The 9,242-nt window shown below is 33.4% G+C and overlaps 1 long non-coding RNA gene across 1 annotated transcript in view; it reads left to right on the forward strand.

Annotated features, from left to right (window-relative positions):
- Positions 1-4,459, forward strand: part of LOC105483566 (uncharacterized) — a 35,614-nt gene extending 31,155 nt beyond the window's left edge. The window contains exon 4 of the long non-coding RNA XR_988409.3: positions 3,915-4,459. This is a non-coding gene — a long non-coding RNA (uncharacterized lncRNA). The remainder of the gene's footprint in view (positions 1-3,914) is intronic.
- Positions 4,460-9,242: the final 4,783 nt, after the last annotated feature.

Consider the following 9,242-nt stretch of genomic DNA (forward strand, 5'->3'; position numbering starts at 1 on the left):
AGTCATTTATGATCATTATCAAGTATTATGTATTATATATAATTGTATGTGCTGCGCATTTATACAACTGGCATCACGGTAGGTTTGTTTACACCAGTATCACCACAAACCGTGAATAATGTTTTGTGCTATGATGTTACAATGGCTACATCATTGGGCAACAAGACTTTTCCAGTTCCATTATAATCTTATGGTATCATCATCGTATATGAGGTCCATCACTAACTGAAACATTGTTATGTGGCACAAACTATATAAACAACTTTTAAGTCATAGGAATACAGTGACATCAATCAATGGAAAGCAATCTGCAGAAAAAATATTTTTATTAATTTATTGAGACAGAATCTCACTCTGTTGCCCAGACAGGAGTCCAGTGGCACAGTCATAGCTCACTGCAGCCTTGAACTCCTGGGCTAAAGTGATCCTCCTTCCTCAGCCTCCCAAGCATCTGAAACTACAGGTGAGAGTCATCACACCAAGCTTATTTTTAGATTTTTTATTTTGGTAGATACTGAGTGTCATATATTTCCCAGGCTGGTCTCCAACTCTTGACTTAAGTGATCTCCCACCTTAGCCTCCTTTGAGATTATAGGCATGAACCACCACACCCAGCATAAATTAAAAAAAGAAGCATTTATTTTTCATTTAAAGATATGAATAATATGAAGATAAAAGATATGTGAAAATTACATTTAACTCTAGCTGTGAAAAAGGAAATAATACAAGTTTAGAGAAAATGTATGATTTTACAAAGTTCAAATTTTAGTGAAATCTGATAATGGCCAAGTATTTTATGACTTTGCAAAGTTTAACTGGATGAGAATAAAAATAAACTTTCATTTGAGAATTCAAAATTTTACATAATGGAACTTACTTTTGCTAAACTTCATTTATGACATTGAATACAGGTTTTGTAAACATGAAGAGTCTAATAGTATTTTGACAGTCTCTGGAAACTGAGGAGATAATAGGTCATTTGAATCACAGAAAGGATTATTCTTGATTTTTACTTATTTTCCCCAATATTATATGGGTTTTTTTAAGGGGGTCGGGGGTGGGACTTCGTTATATTGCGCAGGCTGGTCTTGAACCCCTGGGCTAACGTGATCCAACCTCTAAGCCTCCAGAGTAGCTAGGATTACAGCTACATGCTGCCGCACCCGGCTCTGTATGAGGTTTCCTAAAGAATAATTTTTGCATAAAGAATCTTAGGTTATATGCCATATAGGCTAAACTTTGAGTAGACATACTAAATATTTCTATATTTGGTGATAAGAATGATTTTTCAGCCACCAGATACTTGGATACTTGTCACTTGGATATCAACAAGGACCTTTGTAAGAAATAAATATCACACATATATCAGAGAAGATTTTGTCAAAGTGACTGTTTTTAAGGTATACATGGCCTTTATGGAAAACATAAGGACTAATGTAGTTGGTACTTCAGAGGCTAAATGAACTGGGAGCCGTTATTATCTCACTTAAAGACTAGGATAGGGATGATTATGTGCACTGGGAGAGAGAGAGCTGTCTGACTTTGCTATGACCTTCAGCTGAGGACCATACCATTCTGCAGTGATTCTTCAGGGAGACAGAGGGGATAAAGAGCTTAACTTTACTCACATTCCTTCCTCTAATGTTTCATGGTTTCCCCGTTGATTGACCCAAACTAGGAGTCAGAGTCTGTTAGTTCATTCCCTATAGATTGTTTCCCAGGAAACACAGCAGATAAAGCAAAGAAGAGCATGGATCTTGAGGAGCAAATGAAAAATAGCATACTGGCTTGGGGTTTAAAAAAAAAAGGTATCTATTAGGCAACCTAATTATGCTTTTGTTGGGCTTAACATGTTAGATTTTACACTGCTGTTTCAAAGACTAAATTTACTTTTTCTTTATCTCATAGTTAGCTAACAGTTTCTTATAAGATTTGATATTTTTTCAATCTAAAACTAAAGTTTAAAAAATAAACAATTATTTATATTTTTTTTCTTCACTAGCTGAGCAGCATTAAGGGAAAGAAAACAATAAGGAAAATGACACTAATGTATACAAATGTAATGATTTTACATTGGCTCAGGTTTTAAGACCCTTTTACAGAGATTTTATAGAGGGTGAAAATCTTAACAGTTTTAAAATTATTCTGTGAAAACTGTGAAAGTTAGTACAGCAGAACACACACACTGAGGGTCTCATGGGCCGCTTGAATTATGAATCTTGTTCTCACAGATCTCCTAACATTTGGCTTACATAGTCATCATCTGTCACGCTAATTAAAGTTTTTACTATAATATATAAATTCAGAGTGAACAAACCAAGTTTGAAATGAGTATAGAAATGGAAATATTTCTAAACCCTAGTACATATTTAGGATTTATTTTATTTCTTCTATAACTTTTTTTGGTCCTCTTTCAAAATGAGAATCTCTCTCTGATATAGTACTAGCTTCAGGACTTTGTATTTCAGTTTGTACTCATCAGCAGCAATTTCAATACATTATCTCAGGTTCCTATGAATCTTAGTGGTGTGGAATTGCCTTAGCAATTAGGTGCATGTATACTCTACTTTTCAGACCCTATTGCTAGTGGTCTTAGGGCCAGGAGAAATGATCTTACATGTAGAGTCTTATTGCAGACATAAAGAATGTTTTCTTCTTCTGAGTTATCAGAGAAAGAAGAGAGTAATGATGCAAGGTACCCATTAACAATAGCTACTTAAATCTAGTTCAACCTTGTGTATGTAATATAAGGTAAATCCATTAATCTCCTTGTAGAGTCTTTATCTGTGACTTTTTCCTAATTGGCCTGAGAGTTTATAACTCTGAAGTGATATCTCCTACATTGTTTTCATATTATCACCAGTCAGTCTTGATAGCTTAATCGTGTTGACTTTATTTCCAAATGATTCCATCTAAAACTTTTTAGTCTTATCTAGAAAAGGCAAATGTCACCTGCTGTGTTATTTACTACACAATAATATATGAAATATATGCTCTAAATAGTTTTGTAGGCCATAAATGAAAATAAGATGCCCAGGTCAGGTCTAGTAGCTCATGCCTGTAATCCTGGAACTTTGGGAGGCCAAATAGGGTGGATCTCTTGAGGTTAAGAGTTTGAGACCAGCTTGGCCAACATGGTAAAACCCTGTCTCTACCAAAGATACAAAAATCAGCCAGGCAGGTGGCACGCCCCTGTAGTCCCAGCTACTTGGGAGGGTGAGGCAAGAGAATAGCTTGAACCTGGGAAGCGAGGTTGTAGTGAGCCGAGATTGTACCACTGCACTCCAGCCTGGGTGACAGAATGAGATGCTGTCTTAAAATAAAATAAAATAAAATAAAATAAAATAAAATAAAATGCCCATCAAGATTGAATGAAGTAATACATATGCAGCACTATATGGGAAATTGCACTCAATGAACTTTTGGACCATGTGTTCTACACTATCTGTCAAGAAACATTCTCTCCCATAAGGCCAGGAAGTAGAAATTATAAGAGGATATTTTCACTGACATTGCTCAGGGTTGGAAAGCGTATACTCTTGCTTCACATAGTCTCTGACTAGATGTCATATTATCATTGCAGTCTCGAGGAGTTACCCAGTGCTGAATCTCAACATGGCTTATTCACAAGTATTCAAAGATGAGATAATAAAAAATACCACCCATTCCTCTTAATACATAGTCTTAATATGTAGTCATATTAAACTACATTAAACTATTAAAATTTCATGTATTAATAATATTTAAAGATTAAGTCCAGATATATTGTTTCCTAAAATGAAGTAATAGATTAAAATAGAACATAACTAAATATCTCCCCTCTCTTTATTGATTCTTGTCTAACAAACAACTGTAAGAGGGGACTCCACGTAAATATCTACTAATGTTATAGTTTTACTTGTTTTGTCTTACAGTGAGAATTTCCGGTACTAGTTGTCATTCATTTACTATTGGTCTGAAAACCTACAGGGAGTGATTTTATTGTTTATGTGACACTACTTAATAGAAAGCACAGCCCTAAAAGCATGAAATTAACTATAAGGAAGAAGTCTTACGATTTCAAGTAAGCAGACGGTATTCTTTGTCTTCCTTTGCTTGCACAACAAAAAGAAAACAAGACCATAAGCAGCTCACCTCTCCACCCTTGCTGAGACTAACAGCCAGATGTATTTCAGAAGAGACTTAATCAAGCCAGAATTCTCTTACCAACTCAAGCCATAAAAATATAAAATTGGAATCAACGCAAATGTCCATCAGTGACAGACTGGATTAAGAAAATGTGGCACATATACACCATGGAATACTATGCAGCCATAAAGAAGGATGAGTTTGTGTCCTTTGTAGGGACATGGATGCAGCTGGAAACCATCATTCTTAGCAAACTATCACAAGAACAGAAAACCAAACACCGCATGTTCTCACTCATAGGTGGGAACTAAACAATGAGATCACTTGGACTCGGGAAGGGGAACATCACACACTGGGGCCTATCATGGGGAGGGGGGAGGGGGGAGGGATTGCATTGGGAGTTATACCTGATGTAAATGAGGAGTTGATGGGTGCTGACGAGTTGATGGCTGCAGCACACCAACATGGCACAAGTATACATATGTAACAAACCTGCACGTTATGCACATGTACCCTAGAATTCAAAGTATAATAATAAAAAGAAACTAAAAAATAAAAAAATAAAATTATGAGAATAAAAATGTTCAGTATTATTCTGAAGTATTCATAAGTTAATAAAGAGTGACCATTTGAGATTTCTTAGAGTATCTGTTTAGAGTTTTTCTTATTCTGTAAATGAATAAATGACTATTTGCCAATTCAGTTCATAAAAGCTTCAAACTATGTCACTGCTAATGTTGATAAGAAAACATTTTAGATTCTTCTTTTCAAGGTGTCGGCTAAGAAAACTAGAGAATATGAGATGCCGCCATTATACAAGAATATTAAAGAAATGTATAAATATAAAACAGCTAATTTTCTGAGAAACATAAAAAAGGGTTGGCTTTTCAGATTGATATCTGTCATTCACCATAATATTTACCAGGAAACACTACATTCATGAATATTCCACTAATGTGCCTATATAGGAATTCAATTTTTTTCTTTACTGTCTTTACTTTCATCTTTTTATACATTATCATTTAATTTAATTTAATTTTTATTGGTGAGAGCAAGATATTTTTGTATACTGAAACAATTGTTCTGAATTTATAAAGCTACTTTTTTATTTTATATGTTGCTTTTCATAATTTTACTTCTTAAGCTGTCAGTACTAAAATTGAATTGATGAAATCAACATGAAAGACTCCATGTACTGTTTCTTTATTTTGATAACTAGGATTGTCAGACACTCAGATGTACACCATTTTTTTGGCCTTAAATTTAAATTCTGCTTCTTCACCCAGTGAAGTCATACCATTATCTGAAAGGGGTAACAAATGGTATATCCACTTTCAGTTATATCCATCCTGGGATTGTTCTAATTCAGGAGCAAAAGTAAAAGACTGTGTAAGTGAAGGATGGCCCTTGTTATTTTCCTGCTTTCCTTTTAATGTAGTGCCCTTTTTTAAAAATGAGTAGGTTAATAATGTTCACTTTAGCTAATCCTAATTTGTCTATTCTAAAAGTAATGGTAATTTCCTACAAGCAATTTTTCCCTAATTCCTACAGCCAACTCAGAGAATACATCAGCAACAACATAAAAAAAAAAGAGGAAGCAGCAGCAAAGACAAAAATAAAAAGAATAAAAAGATAATGTAATGAGAGTATCTGGGTCAATGACTAGAACCCTAAATTACGGGGACACACTGTGATTGAGCAAAATAGTCAACTTCATGACTAAAATGAAAATCATTAGAGTGCCTTTTAATGTAATGAAATGTGGTTTATTTTTCCTGAGTATTACTATCATAGGCAGACAATTCTTTTCAGGATTTGCTGTCATAATATTTGGTATTCTTCTTTTTATTTGGCAGCCTTAGTGTTTTTCCTAAACTGCATGTGGTTTTCACTATCTTGGGTGGATTGTTTTTAAAGCCTTACTAAAAATCTTGTCATCTGCTTGCCAATGAAAAAAATTAATTAAGAAAGCTACTAAATTACTTGAAATGCTTTATAAGCTCAGTATGCTGAATACAAAGGCTATTTGTAATGATCAAATTACTTAAAAATTAGATTAAGAATCATATAATATAGAGATATGATTACATAGTCATACAGAAATACACATATGAATAAGATCTAAAACATATAGGTGAATATCTTAAGGAGCATATATTGTTTACTTGACAAGTTAACCCATATGGTAATATCAGAAAAACATTGAACTTGCACTGGTAACGTGCTGAGTTTATTAGGCCAGGAAGAAAAGCATCGATAACATTAATGAACGCTATTATAGTATTAATACAAGTCACTAGTATTTTAAGGTTTCTCCTTCCTGAGATCATAAAAAGTTGTTTTTTTCTAGGTTTACTTTCTAATAGTGAATGCACTTTGAAAAACAAATAACTAAAGCCCCTTTACTCTGTTTAAATTGTGGGAGTTTGTTATTCAAAAGTAAAAATATTTATTTTTCAGTCTCTGACTGTCAATCATCAAAATTTATGCAGTTTTCAAAACATTGAAAAACAAACACAGGTTCTTAGTTGTATTAAGTTTGGCATATACTGTATAAATACTCTGTGACCAACTAAAGTGTTTACAGAGTAGTGGAAAGCTTAAAGGGCATAATAGTATTAGCTTTGAATTCAAAACAAAAATTCATAACAGGCCCAGTGAGTTCATGAAATGGGCTATGTTTCCCAGGAATATATTTTCAAGATAATTAGATGTCAATTAGCAATTACTTCACTAAGTAGAAATGCATTTTTCTATCAGTGTTAGTGGAAGAGATTTAAACATTCAAACTTTGGTGGGAGTAGCTAGAAGGTCCCTCTCTGTGTATTTCCTCGTCAGTGTGCAAGTATCGTAAGTATCTAGTAAATTATACAATTTAAAGCCCTTCACCTACCTTTTGTAACTGCTTTAAAAAGTGAACAGATGTCATATTACTTCAAATATATATATTTTATGAAGACTGCCATTTTCCTACAGTTGGCACATTGGTGTTCCTGGTTCTGCTCATATAATGATAATTAAGTTCGAAGATGCTCCCTGCCATGGCATGGCCCACCATTTCGATGAGTAAATGGCCCACCATTTCTGTCATGTAAAGGACTGAGCAAATAGAATCAGATGGACTTGGTGTGTATTTTTACTGGGCGCACAATCCAGAATTTAGTCTGCATGAAACTCCAGTTAAGTCATTTGTAAATGGGATATAATTGGTTATTGAGAACATAAAGTGATTTATCAAAGTACTTTTATCATTATGGAAACCTAGAAAGTCCTCAATGAAGTCATCTCTTTTGCTTCTTGAAATCGTTTTTCTGCCATCCGCCTATGCTCTATTAGCGATTATTAACCACATCCTCATCAATGCTGCCCCTATTGCGGTATTTTGTTATACTTGAGGACATATCTCAGTCTTCGGAGCTTCTACATCTATGACAGAAAGTATAAAGTGGTTGAATTTTACACAAACTTTAAAAGATGAGGATAAGTTAAAAATGTTAAAATTATAAGGTAACATCAAAGATTAAAGTTAGAAGAAATTCTAAAATTAGATCTTAAAATTTTTAAACGAAAAGACTAAAAAATGTTAAAGTCAATGTGAAAATGCATAATTACAGCAAGGTTAAGGTATAATGATAAAATCAACAAGGCAAAAATTTGTTAAGCTTGTGACTGTGAAGACAACTAAAAGAGGTAAGATAAGAAATAAAATTGTAGTTTTAAAAAGTAGTAACTTCTGAAGAGCTTTAGAAATAAAATAGACAATAGATAAATCTAAAGAATGAATATTAAAACAAGGAAATAAACAATTATAAATATAAAAAGGAAGTCAATTTTTGAAACACTAAAAATCAATAAAAATAAGAGAAATAGGTCAAGTAGCTAAAGAAATAATAATACAAAGCAATTAGAAAGTTAAAGAGGTATATGATAAAAATACAATATTTAATTCAAGTCAAAGAGCTAAAAAAGAGAATATGAATATGTAATTTTAAGATGATGTGATTTAAAAGTTAAAACCAGAAAGCCTAAATTATGAGAAAGATAAAATATTCAAAGGAAAAAACAACTGTGTGTGTGTGCATATACATAAGCATATGTATATTTGCATACATTATCTTTTGGACTATATAGCTGACCAACACACCAAACAATTGGGAGTGGGATGAAGTAAAAAGTCCGAGGTAATTTTGCTCTGTGCTTCAAGCTATGATCTCAAGTTACAATGGCTGTCAAGGGGAAGGACAACTTTAAGCAACTACCCTACTTTGCCTCATGCTTTCTCTATCTTTGACAAGGAAAAATACTCAGAAAAACAAGGAAAGGACATTGGCTATTCTGAATGTAGACCCATGTATGGAGATTGTGTTTGTGGGTAGACACTGTAAGGGTAGAGAAAATGTGGGGTGGTAAATGGGGGTGGAAGGTGTTCTTTGTACATGTGAGGAATGAAAAGATCTGAAGAATATGAATGTGAGAAGAAATCAAGGAAGAGAGAGAAGTGCGAATGAAAAATGACACCATGCTCTGTGGACTGTATTTCATATAATATCTTTCTTAAATGAAAATCAATGTTGGAATTTTTTAAGTTTTATGATATATATGTAAAATTTGTTTTGGTTGGGGGTGAAAACTCCGTTGGACAGTAGTTCCTAAAATGTGATGCCAATCTGCAAACTTTTGGTTATAGTTTCAATGGCGTTTCATTTTGCCACACAGATAAAATGCTTGAATAACGTTCCTGAAGCTACTACAGAAGGGCCTGGTGGGTTAGGGTATGTGTTGTCCATCTACACTCCCTTATACTTAACACAATGTCTTTGTTGTGGTAAGGACTCAATAAAATTATCTGAAACTGGTACTGGAAAAAATGTTTTCTGGATCCTAAGACTTCTTTACACAACCATTTCAAAAAGTAATCCATCCATTGATTATGATTATCAAGTAATATTTCAGATTTTTCACTTTCTAGGAATAGTCATTAGTTTTAAAGTTGCTGATAGATACATGATAAAAAACAATATAGGAAATTTAGTATTGCATAATTATTTAAATTATGTGCAAACATTTCTGAATCAATATTTGTTCCTTTGAATAAAAACGATAGTCTTTTTGAG

The sequence above is a fragment of the Macaca nemestrina genome, chromosome 8 (assembly GCF_043159975.1).
Source record: "Macaca nemestrina isolate mMacNem1 chromosome 8, mMacNem.hap1, whole genome shotgun sequence".
Taxonomy (NCBI): Eukaryota; Metazoa; Chordata; class Mammalia; order Primates; family Cercopithecidae; genus Macaca; species Macaca nemestrina.